At 42.1% G+C, this 14089-nt stretch overlaps 1 long non-coding RNA gene across 2 annotated transcripts; it reads right to left on the reverse strand.

Annotated features, from left to right (window-relative positions):
* On the reverse strand, positions 1–13779 carry LOC110149907 (uncharacterized). Of its 2 annotated transcripts, none has more exons than XR_002317569.2 (3): positions 13656–13779; positions 12817–12906; positions 1–2644 (listed from the first exon to the last, which is right to left on the reverse strand). It is a non-coding gene; the product is annotated as an uncharacterized lncRNA (long non-coding RNA). The 2 variants fall into 2 exon arrangements; XR_002317568.2 differs by having other exon boundaries at positions 12817–12909; positions 13656–13687.
* Positions 13780–14089: the final 310 nt, after the last annotated feature.

Below are 14089 nucleotides of genomic sequence, written 5' to 3' on the forward strand. Positions count from 1 at the left end.
GATTTAAGGGACTAGATCTGATAGACAGAGAGCCTGATGAACTATGGATGGAGGTTCGTGACATTGTACAGGAGACAGGGATCAAGACCATCTGCATGGAAAAGAATTGCAAAAAGGCAAAATGGTTGTCTGAGGAGGCCTTACAAATAGCTGTGAAAACAAGAGAAGTGAAAAGCAAAGGAGAAAAGGAACGATATTCCTGTTTGAATGCAGAGTTCCAAAGAATAGCCAGGAGAGATAAGAAAGACTTCCTAAGCGATCAATGCAAAGAAACAGAGGAAAACAACAGAATGGGAAAGACTAGACATCTCTTCAAGAAAATTAGAGATACCAAGGGAACTGCCCTTGTTTATCTCATTAATCTAGAAATAAATGTTTCTAGATTTTTTACTATCCTTAAAGAATATTCCATGTAAATTATATATATGTGTGTGTGTTTGTAATAACCCATTTGAAGCTCACAAAAACTCGTTGAAAAGATATCATTATTACTACCATTGTACGTGATGAAGTTAGTTGAAGTTTGAAGTGATTAAGTGACTTATTTAAGGTCACACAGTTGGTAAATAGCAAAATTCAGGTTCCAATCGCCTAACCACTACAAGTATTGTCCCAAATTTTGAAAAAGAAGAAGTGGAACTGCCCTATTAAAATGAAGGCATATTTCAGGTACCAAAGAAGCTGGCACCCACATTCCCCGCTCATCCGGAAAGCTCAACTTGCCCCCAAATATCTCCCCTTGTTATAAAGAAGTTCACCATTTCAGATTTTTACTTAAGAGCTTAGAGTGCTTAGCTCTTCTCCTAGAGTGCCCTAATTAAAATAGAAATGAAAATCTTGAAAGACTAAATATATGCTAACACTGGGAAATTTGTTGGTTCCCCTTCTTAAGGCAAGGCACTGAAGGGCAGGGTCAGACTGGGTGAGCAGGGGGCATCCTTGAGGAGCAGAGGCAAGGTAGGATGTGACAAAGAAAACTCACCTCATGGTTTTCCCTTCAACCTGCCCTAACTGAGGGATCAGAGACTGATCACCGTCTGAAAACTAGTTATCTGAGTTGCTTTTAATATGATGACGAATATCAATTTCATCCCTTCATCTAACATTCTCATCTGGCTCTTCTTTGACCAAGGACACACACATTGCCAGGAAGAGTGTGGGCAGTTAATTCTCCCACACAAGAATCTGCAGGTTCTGAGTTTCCCAGGATCACCCACCTCCACACCCGCCCATCTGTATCCTGAGTTCTCAGTAGCAGCCCCCTCCCCCCATGCCACAGTTCTGGAGAGAGCACAGCCTGGAGGACAGCAACACCTAGCCCTCTGGCAGAAAAGCCCCAGGTATCCAGCAGCAAGAAACATGAATACGAACTCAGGAACCAGGAGTCAAATTGTGTTTCTGTCTGAAAAAGGATATTAAGAGCTTCATTCAGGTTAAATAAGAGTCAATCCTCCAAACCAAGAGGAAGTTCATACCTAACACACAGAAATTATATGATGGAGGGAAAGGAAAGATCAGGCCTTACCTTGGCAAGAGCTTGTGATTGTCTCAGTACAGTATAAAATATTTGTTCTGGAACCAGCTTTGCCTGATCACTTGGACACTGCTTGTACAACCAGAAAAATCGGCCATCAGGTAGGAAAATGTGTGGTTATGTAAGGCTTAGAACTCAGTTACCTGAAACTGCAAGGGAAGGTAACATTTTCATCCAAAGTGAGAGCCTTTGTTCATCTTGACTGATTATTGTAACATCAACAGCCTCTACTAAAGTGTTGAAGATCATGACAGTACCCCCTCTTTCTCCATCTTTCCTGTTCCTCCCATGGGGTTTCCGTTGCCCGAAGTCCACCATTAACAACTCTTTCTGCTGAAATCTGGCTCTCTGAGGAACGGCATCCAGAAACAGAAGACACAGATCGGGGAGTTTCTTCCTACTAGAACTGCTGCTTTAGTTTAAATTGAAAAAGCCCACGCCCAGTTTCTAATGGAAAACATCTGAACCACCAAGTCTTCCACAAGCAAGGCGATGCTTATGCTCTCAGCGTGCTCCAGCCTACATGCAGCCCACAGACTGCTTGCTGAGAAACAGAGCCTGGCTGCCAGGAGAGCAACATTCCACCAGACCCTAATTTAGCAAGACATTTCCATATTGTACCCCCAACCAGCTGGGAATCTTCCACGGCTTTTGTGCAAAGGCTTAACTCATCTTGCTGAATTTCCTGATTTAAAAGTCTAATCCATTCCACCAAAAGTGTGACAGAAGGAAACCAAGTATACCAGCCTTCTCCTGCCAGATTGCCCCAGACTCAAGTTCTTACATTTTCAAATGTAAACAGTTCAAATATGCCCTGCAGGGGCACTGGTCATCCTCTCATTCTTGCTGCAGTGCCTTAGCTGATGGCACTGGAGGAAAAATAAATTTATCGATTACAACAGCCACTAAACTCACTTCTCCATGAAAATAACAAGTCATATGTCTCTTAAGTTTATGAAATAAGTATAGCAAAAAAAAAAAGAGTCACAGTTTTCAAATGTGACACATTTTCTCTAAACAGTGAGCTGCGTAGACAAGCGATGTTTACATGCAAACCCTCCTGGAACAGGGGTTACGAGGCTCGGCTGTCCTTCGGTGTTCAGGGATGAGCTGTTAAATGCAAGGGAGCCCGCCAGGGGAAAAGGAAGTAAATCCATTTGCTAATTATAAAAATAACATACACATATATGCAGCTATATATATATACAAGTATGACTTACATACATGTAATTAGCCCATAATGACTTCTCCTGGCTAATCATCAAGGCAAATCTTTTCTCCTTTTTCTGCACCTTTCTGAGCGCCTTTTATTAAAACTTCTTTTATATATAAATGATCAATTAACTTTCTGTAATCCGTAGTCCCCCCCCCCGCCACTTCCCCACACTATCTATAGTATTGTCTGCCATAGCTCCTAGGTTTTCTCAAAACCCCTTACCTTCTCTTAGGTTAGAACAGACAGGTATATGCAGTAGGTACCATTAACTCATCCCTGCTGGTTTATTTAAATTTTTTTTATCACATCCTAGAGAAATCTCAGGATTGCAAACTAGGAGACAGAGCTGCCTCCGCATATCTCAGGAGGAAGAGGTTATGAAATGAAGACAGCTTATGCTACTAGCCAAAAGGAACAATCTTTCTGATCATCCTCTAAATGCACTTAGGTACTGATTGGAAGTGTACACAGGAAAATGGTCCAACAGCACCACTTACAGTAAGAACTGTTAAGTGCAAGGTTGTTGGCCCATGTCAGCAAAGAAAAACAAGCTGGCTCATCAGAAAGGTTGATTTCCCCTAGTATCTGCAGAAAGACTGTGCCCAGGACAGGAAACCAGTGCAATTAGTTTGTCATCATTTGAAGTTAATACATAGATTCCAGCAAATTCTGGGGAGGAAATGTTCATATCAGGCTCTGGTGATCGATGAGGAATGACTCCCATTTGAGACAAGCTGATTTTCACCAGAGGCTCCCAGTTTCTGGAAAAATAGACTAGGGAATCCTGTGTTACATCTGGTGTATATAAATAAAGCACCTACTCCTTTGTAATCAAGGCTCTTCCCCAAACTCAAACAAGTCCAAACTTTATGAACTGCCTCTTCCAACTAGCTTACTTTCAGGATCTCCAGGACAAAAAGAAATACAGCACAAAGATGCTTTCTCCTTAGGGATCATGTACAAATTCACTCAGTCTGTTTCTTTTCCACACAGAGCAACAAAGTCATCAGGGCTCCATCCTCCCCATGGCTCTGTCTTGTTTAAGATAAGATAAATCTCAGACTGCTGTCTGCGGATGGCAGGTTACAGGCGAGGGAGGCTTGGCTAGGGAGATCTGCCTTGGTAAAGCCCTTCTGCTTTCCGTATGCAAGTAAGCTGGCGTGGAGAGGTGCAAGCAATTGTGGATGAATTTCAATTCCCCAAACCCTACAATTAAGGTTGGAAAATTTTGTCTGTCCCTTCATATATGTGTATTGATGAAAGAAGGAGTTTAAACTCTCCTTTTTATTGACTGCATGCATGCATGTGCGTGCTAAGTCACTTCAGTAGAGTTGGACTCTTTGTGACCCTATGGACTGTAACCCGCCAGGCTCCTCTGTCCATGGGATTCTCTAGGCGAGAATACTAGAGTGGGTGGCCGTGCTCTCCTCCAGGGGATCTTCCCAACCCAGGGATTGAACCCACATCCCTTACATCTATCTGCATTGGCAGGCAGGTTCCTTACCACTAGAGCCACCTGGGAAGCCCCTTTTATTGGCTAAATTGATTAAATTCATCTCACAGTGACTCTATGTTTACTTTGTCTGAATAGACCCAATTCAGGACACATTTCCAATAGCTTTAACCTTCTCAAATCAAATAACCAGAAGTATTAAGTTCTAAGTTCAAATAACATCTTGTTTTATCTCACTTTTATTTTTAATCTGCTCATTCCTCCAGATGCCATAATCAGGTAAGATTACAAACCCTGATTGAGCAAAGATATTAATAGAAAATGGAAATCTTAAAAAAAAATGGAAATCTTATAATTCAGTGTATAACTACACTTTTAATAAGCCCTCCACTCTTGTTTATGTATACTCCACTAGACACTCCTTCTCAAATTTAAAGTCCTAGATACCAAAATGTTATGCCTTTAGGGAGTCTAGTGACTGCCCAATTCTATAATTTGATGGGTGAGGACACTGAAACCCAAAGAAGGTTCAGTTATATATTCCCAAAGCCCTAAGTAAATGAAAGGGAAGATGATCAATAGACAATTGCCACTCACATCCAAGGGCAGAGGCCTGGGATTGCAAGGTATTGATGAACTATACTATATTCTTGCCTCCTCATTTAGAAATCTCAGAAAATCCTTATTTTGAGTCAGAGTCAGTGACTTCTATTCCAGGTTCATTGAGTGCTGTCCCCACGCTCTCTCACAAGATGTTTTGGCATCATAGCACACAAAGGCATTCAGCAAGTTCAAGAAATGAACCCAGGCACTGGAGCCCAGCTCTGTTCCCCACATCCAGTAAATGAAATCTATCCATTAGACGCCGTCAGAATTGAGACTTTCAACTCCACTGGATTTTTATTTGTGTATAAAAGAGTCATTGTTGTTAGGACAGCTTTCCTTGCTGTTAGTGAGCAAGCCTTTTTTTCATATTTTATAGTGAAATATTAAATTTAAAAGTGCAGACTTGTTTATTTCATCTGATCCTCTGATCCTCCTCTAATTTTCTTGGTCCCCAGTGACCAAGAGAATATCTAATGCAAAGCAGAAATCAATCAATATTTTCTAAATAAATAATGATTCTAGCAACCAAGTACGTGAGTGTTGCAGAATGCCTAATCCCTAATGATCTAACATATCAACTCATTTAACTCATCAGAATCAATCGCTACTTTTCTTTTTAGCCCTCACAGTCTCTTTTGCATCTCCTTTCTCAGCACTTCTCAAATGTGAGTCACTCTCATCCTATCCTCATAATTTTGCTCTGTCAACTATCTCTACTATTATTTATTTAAATGGCCTTGCTTTCTAAATTTAGTCTTTTAAAGGGCAGCTTTAGAGCTACTATATACTGAAGGCCAATAACATTTGATCTAAGTAAAGTACTCATAACAATAAATTCACAACTATTAAAAAATTTAAATGTTTATCCACACACACTCTAAATTCATGAGATATGTGCACATGTTCAAGAAAACAACTCTGCATTATTCATTCAGTTTTCTCAACATCCCGAGGAGGTAGGTAAGACAGAACAAATGTTGGGCCTTAGAAGAATTAAGGTGACAGTCCAAGCAAGATGGCAGCCACGTCCACTGACCCCTTGGTTAATGCTCTTTCCTCTGATCCCCAGATCCTATTTCTCCAAATGTGGCTGGCAACCCAGAAGCATTAGTATGCCCTGGAGGCTTCTAAAAAATGCAGAAGCTTAGGCCCCACCCCAGGCCTACTCAATGGGAATCTGCATTTTAACAAGACCCCAGTCGCTTCAGGTGCACGTGAAAGCTGGAGAAGCCCTAGTCTAGATCAGCGGTTCTCTAACGTGGCAGCACATTAGAACCATCAGGGCAGACTTAAGAAATACTGGTGCCTGGGCTCTACCTCCCAGATATTCTGATGTGAAGTGTCTCGGGTTTGATCTGGGCCTAGGCAGTCTTTTCAAAACTCCTCCACTTAGAAAAAGTTGGCAGGTTATAATAAATTAAAGCCTGTACAGCCAAGTTTAAGAAAGAGGAGTCCAGATCAGTGCTTCTAGAACTTTAACTGCCCAGAATCACCTGAAGGACTTGGTAAACCACAGATGGTTTGGCTTCAGCACCAGAGTTTCTGGTTTAGGAGGTTCTGGTGAGGCCTACATATCTGCATTTCCAACAAGTTCCATACTGATGCTGCTGGTCTAGGGACCAGACTTTGAGAATCCTGATAGAGCAGGCAGACCATACCATACAGATTAAAGCTGAAACTCGTGCCAATAACTCTTATAGACCCATAAATAAGCTGAAGTTGAAGCAAGCAACTTAAGGATGAAAAAATTTTAACTATGAACTACTTAAAATATTTCATCCGTTCCCTCATATATTCATATTTCTCTAAATGTAAAATGCCAGTTCTCAGCCTGTTTTAATCCTCATAAAATAACTTTTCCACCAGAATGAGGTCTAAACATTAGTTGTAAAGTATCTTGGGATACAGCCCCTGAAAAACCCTTGAAGGAGTCCGGCTCTGGGTTTCAGCTCAAGTAGGCAGGTTGGAGCCATTCCCCCTCGTGTGCAGAACGTCCCCTGGAGTGCTGCTGCGGGTGGCACCCTGCATCCGACATTTGGAGGAAATTACACCTTCTCTGGTGGCTCAGACAGTAAAGAACTGCCTCCAATGCAGGAGACCTGGGTTCAGTCCCTGGGTTGGGAAGATTCTCTGAGAAGGCAATGGCAAACCACTCCAGTATTCTTGCCATGGACAGCGGAGCCTGGAGAGCTACACTCCCTGTGTCGCAGAGACTCAGTCAGGACTAAGCAACTGAACAACAGTCTCTTTGTTTTCACCTCAAGAAGCCAACACAAACTGCTCTGAAGAATCCCTTGAAAGCCATGTTACCTCTAGGACATCATGTTTTCCCAAACATACTTGCCTTTGCACCAGACTTATTATAGAGCAACAACAAAAAAAAGACCAGCAACTAAAAGACTTCTTAAATTCATACTCAATTCACAGCACATTGTCATTATCAGTCTGTGCAAATCCCCTCTCTTGTTTTTTTTTCCTCCTTTTTATTTTTGTCCTCTCATTTCTGATCCCCACACTCAACTGCATTATTCCTTAGGCAACCTCTCTAACATGTTAGAGATATGTCCTTAAATGTGCATGTATCCCTGTAGAAATGAGTAGGGCTGCTTTGTATGCATATGCATGTGTGAGTACTAGGTCGCTTCAGTCGTGTCCAACTCTGCACCTCTATGGACTGCAGCCCATCAGGCTCCTCCTGCATGGGATTCTCCAGACAAAAATACCAGAGTGGGTTGCCATGCCCTCCTCCAGGGGATTTTCCAGATCCAAGGATCGAACCAGCATCTTCTATGTCTCCTGCATTGGCAAGTGGGTTCTTTTACCACTAGCACTACCTGAGAAGCCCCTTTGTGCGCATATGTGGCTTTAAATTACATTTGTTGTTGTTCAGTTGCTCAGTCATGGACTGCAGCATGCCAGGCCTCCCTGTCCATCACCAACTCCTGGAGCTTGCTCAAACTCATGTCCATTGAGTCGGTGAGGCCATCCAACCATCTCGTCTTCTGTCATCCCCTTCTCCTCCTGCCTTCAAATTTCCCAGCATCAGGGTCTTTTCTAATGGGTGAGCTCTTCACACCAGGTGGCCAAAGTACTAGAGTTTCAGCTTCAGCATCATTCCTTCCAATGAACATTCAGGATTGATTTCCTTTAGGGTTGACTGGTTGGATCTCCTTGCAGTCCAAGGGATTCTCAAGAGTCTTCTCCAACACCACAGTTCAAAAGCATCAGTTTATCAGTGCTCAGCCTTCTTTATGGCCCAACTCTCACATCCATATATGACTATGGAAAAACCATAGGTTTGACTAGACCAACCTTTGTTGGTAAAGTAATGCTTCTGCTTTTTAATATGCTGTCGAGGTCGGTCATAGCTTTTCTTCCAAGGAGCAAGCATCTTTTAATTTCATGGCTGCAGTTACCATCTGCAGTGATTTTGGAGCCCAAGAAAATAAAATCTCTCACTGTTTCTATTGTTTCCCCATCTATTTGCCATGAAGTGATGGGACCATATGCCATCATCTTAGTTTTCTGAATGTTGAATTTTAAGCCAGCTTTTTCACTCTCCTCCTATACACTCATCAAAAGGCTCTTTACAGCTCCTCTTCACTTTCTGACATAGGGTGGTGTCATCTGCATATCTGAAATTATTGATATTTCTCCTGGCAATCTTGATTCCAGCTTGTGCTTCACTGAGCCTGTCATGTCACAGATGTACTTTGCATAGAAATTAAATAAGCAAGGTGACAATATACAGCCTTGACATACCCCTTTCCCAATCTGGAACAAGTCCGTTGTTCCATGTCCAGTTCTATTGTTGCTTGTTGCCCTGCATACAGGTTTCTCAGGAGGCAGGTAAGGTGGTCTGGTATTCCCAGCTCTTTAAGAATTTTCCACAGTTTGTTGTGACCCACACAGTCAAAGGCTTTAGTGTAAGTTACACAGTGGAATTGTATTAGAAATCTCTTTTCTTATCATTGTACTCAACATCATGATTTTAAGACACTGCTTTATGTCCACATAAGATGCACCCAACCCCATTTTGCTTATTGAGAAGTCGCCTTTACACATCTGTTTTTCACACTGAAATCAGCATGCCGTTGAGTCAGAGTGCTTCAGACTAAGCAAGATTGTTTGCTGAAGTTAATCTGACACCAGATGCGTTTATCCCTGTTTTAGGGCTGTAACTAATTCCTTTCCGCTCCATGTGGCCCTACTCTCTAGCTGGCATCACAGGTGTCTTCTTTAAAAAGATTTTGTGCCTTGGTTTCCTGGCAGTTCCCCACTTTTGGGGGCTCTTTTTCACAAAATTTGCATCAAAAAGAAAAGAGGTGGAATCCTTCAAAAGAAAATTCTCTTTATCATCTATGATTTATCTTTGCTTAAATAAGAGCATTCCAGCCTATGGAAAAGTTAAAAAAAATTGAGAAAAGTTGCCTCAATCTTGGATTACAGGTTTCAGATCAAAATGAAAAAATAGTCAAGTTGCTTATCAGAGAGTGTTCTGTTCTTACTCTTACTTACTCCTCTTGCAGATGTAAGTAATAAATCCAAAACCAAATTCTCCCTCAAGATACGAACTCTGACCAGCACCCATGAGGAGGCAATTTGGCTCACACAATAGCACTTAATTAAAATCCATAACTTCCACAGGTACGTGAGAGAGAAAAAGAAATTATCTTTGGGCCTATTTCCAGCTCCGTCCTTCAAAATATATGAAATTGTACTTCTTTATCAACTGGACTCCATAAAATGATAAATATATGATACCAAGATTTAAAATGCCTCAAGATTCTGAGATGAGCCCTTCACAAGCTTGTAGAAATAAAATATTAAAAATAACTACCATGGGGACTTACCTGGTGGTCCAGTGGCTAAGACTCCTAGCTCCCAGTGCAAGGGTCTGGGTTCAATCCCTGGTCAGGAAACTAGATCCCACATGCTGCAGCTAAAGATCCCACACGCCACAACAAAGACTGAAGATCCTACTTGCTACAACTAAGACCCAAAGCAGCCAAATAAGTAAGCAAATAAAAATGTTAAAAAAATAACTACCATGTATTATATGTTTATAATGTGCCAGGCACTGTGCTAAACATTATTTGTGTGTTTTCCCACTTAATCCTCATAAGCCTATAACATAGATTCTTTTCAATCCCTGGTTTCAAGATGAAAGACCTAAAGCTCAGAGATAAAAGAAAAATAAAACTTTAAACTCATTATGCAAGATTAGTTTATTCTCTTGAGCCAAAAATACATCTCCCTTCTCCTAAAGATACATTCTTTAACTTGTTACTCGCACAAGAGCCCATCCTCTCTCTTTTCCTTGACCTCAGCCAACATCTGGAATTCTCTGGGGTGCCCATCCCCTCTTGCAGTCTGGGTGCCTCTCACAGCAGTGATACAGAAAGCCATTTCCTTGCTCCACAACTAACCCAAACTATGAATTTCTTTGAACCCTTGACCACCGTCTACTGTAAATCCTCTCCTGCCTTGACTTCTCTGCACTAGATGGTCTCAGTCTCTCCTGCCTCTTTTCAGGTCTTCTGAGCCATTTTGTTAATTCTTCCTTTGCTGACCTCGTGCAACAGGGCACAGTGCAGCTCCTGCCTCAGCTTGTTTCCTTAGCCCCTGCTGGTGTACCAGGACCTCCCTTGCCCCAGACTGGAGCCTGTATCCAGGGTAGCTCCCTTCCCCACCCAGGGACCCTTAGCCCCAACCCACCAGTGTTTATCACAAGAGCTTGCCAATCTCTCAAATTTTGCCCCTTCCACAATTGCCTGATGTTGGCCATTTAGCACTTGTGTAAACTGAGGCCTCAATTTCCTCCTGTATAACACAAAGAACAAGAACTCAATTACCTCTAGAGTCCTTCCCAGATGTGCCATTCTTGCATAGCTCCTCTGCATGAACACAGAAAATCAAAACATTTCAGCCTGGCAGGCAATGCCCTCTGCCCTCGGGCATCTCTCACCCCTGTAATACACTATAGGTCTCTCAAACTCTCCCTGAAACAAACCCAGAGGTGCTTCTCTGCCAGGAATCTCCCTTCTTTATCTCCATTATTTTCCTGCCAAAGTCCCAGTTCAGCTCCAAAAATCTTCAATCCTCTAAGCAGTTTTCCTGGCTGAAAACCACTTCCCTCCCATAGAACATGAGAGTTCATCATAGCACTTGAGATGGTCTATGCGGATGCAGAACCTGGTGAATGCATGCATGACCCCATCTTCTACCTGCAAAGTTCCGGTTTCTCAAACTAGCCAATCATAATGGAAACCCCAGTAAAAGTTGTGCCCTAAGCTCTCCCCTTGCAGCTGCCTTCTGCTTTTCTGTACCATGGAGGCCAGGGAAAGCCTCTCTCCTAAGGGGATTTTTGACAGAGACTTGAAGAAAGTAAAGGAATGCCATTTGGATATCCAGGCAAAGGGATCAGCAAGTGAAAGGGTCCTGAGGAAGAAGTGAGCTTGACATGAATGCGGACAGCAAGGAAAGCATGGAGTCTTAAGAGATGAGATTTCTGGTACCCTTTTGACTGCTAAAGGGGCTTCCTTTGTGACTCCGCTGGTAAAGAACCTGCCTGCAATGCGGGAGACCTGGGTTCAATCCCTGGGTTGGGAAGACCCTCTGGAGAAAGGAAAGGCTACCCACTCCAGTATTCTGGCCTTGAGAATTCCATGGACTATATACTCCATGTGGTCGCAAAGAGTCAGACATGACTGAGCAACTTTCACTTCACTTCACTTAACTGTTCTAGAGAGCCTATGCCCTTTACTACACAGCCCCAGCCATCCTAAAATATACCTATGCTAGGGATTTGTCCCCAGATTTCCTTTCATCATGACTTATCTTCAAGTATCCTATCCCAGAAAGCAAAAATTTCCTGCTTTCTCCCAGTAATTAGTAATCCAGCTCCTTCCCAAAATGTAAGGCTAGTGAGGACACAGACTTAGTGTTTTTACCCACTGATGTATATTCAGCTCCTTTTTCAGGGCTGGAAACCAAGTAGGCCTCCAATAAATATTTATTATATGTATGAACTGGAAAACCTAGCCATGTGACAAGGTAATGAGACAGCTAACCCTCTTGAAGGCAGAATATTTAAGTTCTCAACATTTTGACACAAAGCAATAAGTAGATGACCTCTAAATATCACCACATCTCTGAGCCTCAGTTTCCACACATATTAAATTACTGGATGAGAACTGGGCCTGGAAAAATCCTGCTGCAGATATGGCCATGCCCATCCATGTGCCATCCCCTGCCCAACAGACACTCTAATGGACCATGGCTCTTTTTCAGTCTAGACAGGACCTTGGAGTATTTTCTAACCCTATGTTCTTAGCAGCCTCTGCCAACTGGTCAGAGATGATCCTTACAATGAACCCAATCTGCCCTCCCTCAAAAGGTTCCATTCAGCTTTAACATCCTATGATTGACACCTAAGCAAGTCCTTTTCTTTAGCCACACGGAGGCACACATTACTGCAAACTCAACCAGCCCTCTACTCCAGCAAATCACACTGCTCAGGGTCAGGTGAGCCCTGCTGGCTCCCTAACAAGGAGCGTCTAAAGCAGAGGCAGAAGACTGGTAGTGCTTGTTTTAATTCTAACAAATATTATTCACCAAAAAAAAAAAAACTAAGGCAATGCTAACTTTTTCATAACCTCCTGAAGGCTGTTAGAGTGGATCCTCAGTAAGCTGAGTATTGTGCTTCCCCTCAAATCCTTTCCCATTAGGGATTCATAAACACTCCATTTATAAATACATGAGCCCTAAGGCTGACAACCAGAATGGCCAGTCTTTGAGCCTTTAAATCACTCTAGGTCTTCTGGCCAATCAGAGTGAGTTACTGAGGTCCTTGATTTGGTTGCGATCTCCTGGACCCTGACACCTCTGGCCTGACCCTCCTCGGGCATCCGTTCCTGACCTGCCCCCAATCTCTCTTTCTGTGCCTTCGGTTTTCTTGCTTTTCATGTGATGTGGATGCTCCTCTTTCTTACAACGTGTGTTTACCTCTCAGAATATGTCATCTTTCAGCCACTCCAGGTAACAAGCTCAGTCCAATCCATCCTGGCCTCATTTACGTCCATGACAATGGCGTTTCTGCTAACAGAGAGAAATACACAAATATCTAGATACAGAGCAGGACCATGAAGGACCCTAAAGTCATATGGAGAAAAATGGAAGACTGACACACCTCTTTGTCTCAACTTCCTCCCAAAACCACTGAGGAAAGTTTTTTAATGACACAAACCCAGAAGGACAGAGAAAACTGGAGAAGAATTAGCAGCAGAAAAGTCAGCAAAAAATGAATGAACAATAGCCATTCTAGTCAGCCAAAGAATATGAGCTAAAATAAAACTTTATTACACGGGTCCTGTATCAGGGGACTTACAAACATTATGGAGAAATGTCTTCAACTGTATGTTCTAAAAAATTACTAAAACCTTGATCAGATACTTGTTATCAAAACAACTTCCTTTTCATGTTCTACTGAAATGTCTCCGTGTCATAATCAATGGCTACGTACTTTTCTTCTAACTCCCTTTCTCACAATGATGCTGTCTTGGGTGCCTGAAAGGCTCTAAACCCCTATAAACTCCAGGGACCCACTGCCAAGGTCACCCCAAATGAACATACGATGGAAATGAAAATTGTGTGGTTGCTATGCAAGCACTGCTCCAAGGCAACCCCCAACTCTCCAACCCTTCACACAAAATCACCATCCTAAACCCTTCTCCCTTCTGTACAAATTTTGATGTTATCACTGGGACCTCAGCCACTGATTCTTACTCATTATTCTGTCTCAAGATAGAATCCCTCCCTCTCTTGAAAATAATTCTCACACTCACATTGATGACAGATTCAAACTGCAGCTCTAAAGAAAAGAATTTTAAATAGTATATGTCATAGAGTTCTGTATGATGCTCATTACACAGTTGCCCCACAGTTGCCCCTAGTGATGCGTAATGTTTTTATTCTCACTAGGGCAAAGGCTTATTTTATTTCCACATGGCCATGAGTCTCAAAAACACCTTTGCTAAGGACAAGATTTTCCTGAAAAAAAAATAGCTTAAAATTGTCTCATACACTTGAATAAATTTTGATTCAATTGAGGTCCTCATAATTCTGGTTGTTACCACAGAGAAAAGATAAAAAAGTTATAAGAAAAAGAGTTACTAATCAACTGCCTTATCAGAGCAGAATATCTGATTTCTAAGGCAAATGAAGTGTTCATGGTACCAACAAGGATGAGTTCTATGCAAAATGTGCTCCAATAGAAAAG

Source organism: Odocoileus virginianus, chromosome 18 (assembly GCF_023699985.2).
Source record: "Odocoileus virginianus isolate 20LAN1187 ecotype Illinois chromosome 18, Ovbor_1.2, whole genome shotgun sequence".
NCBI lineage: Eukaryota > Metazoa > Chordata > Mammalia > Artiodactyla > Cervidae > Odocoileus > Odocoileus virginianus.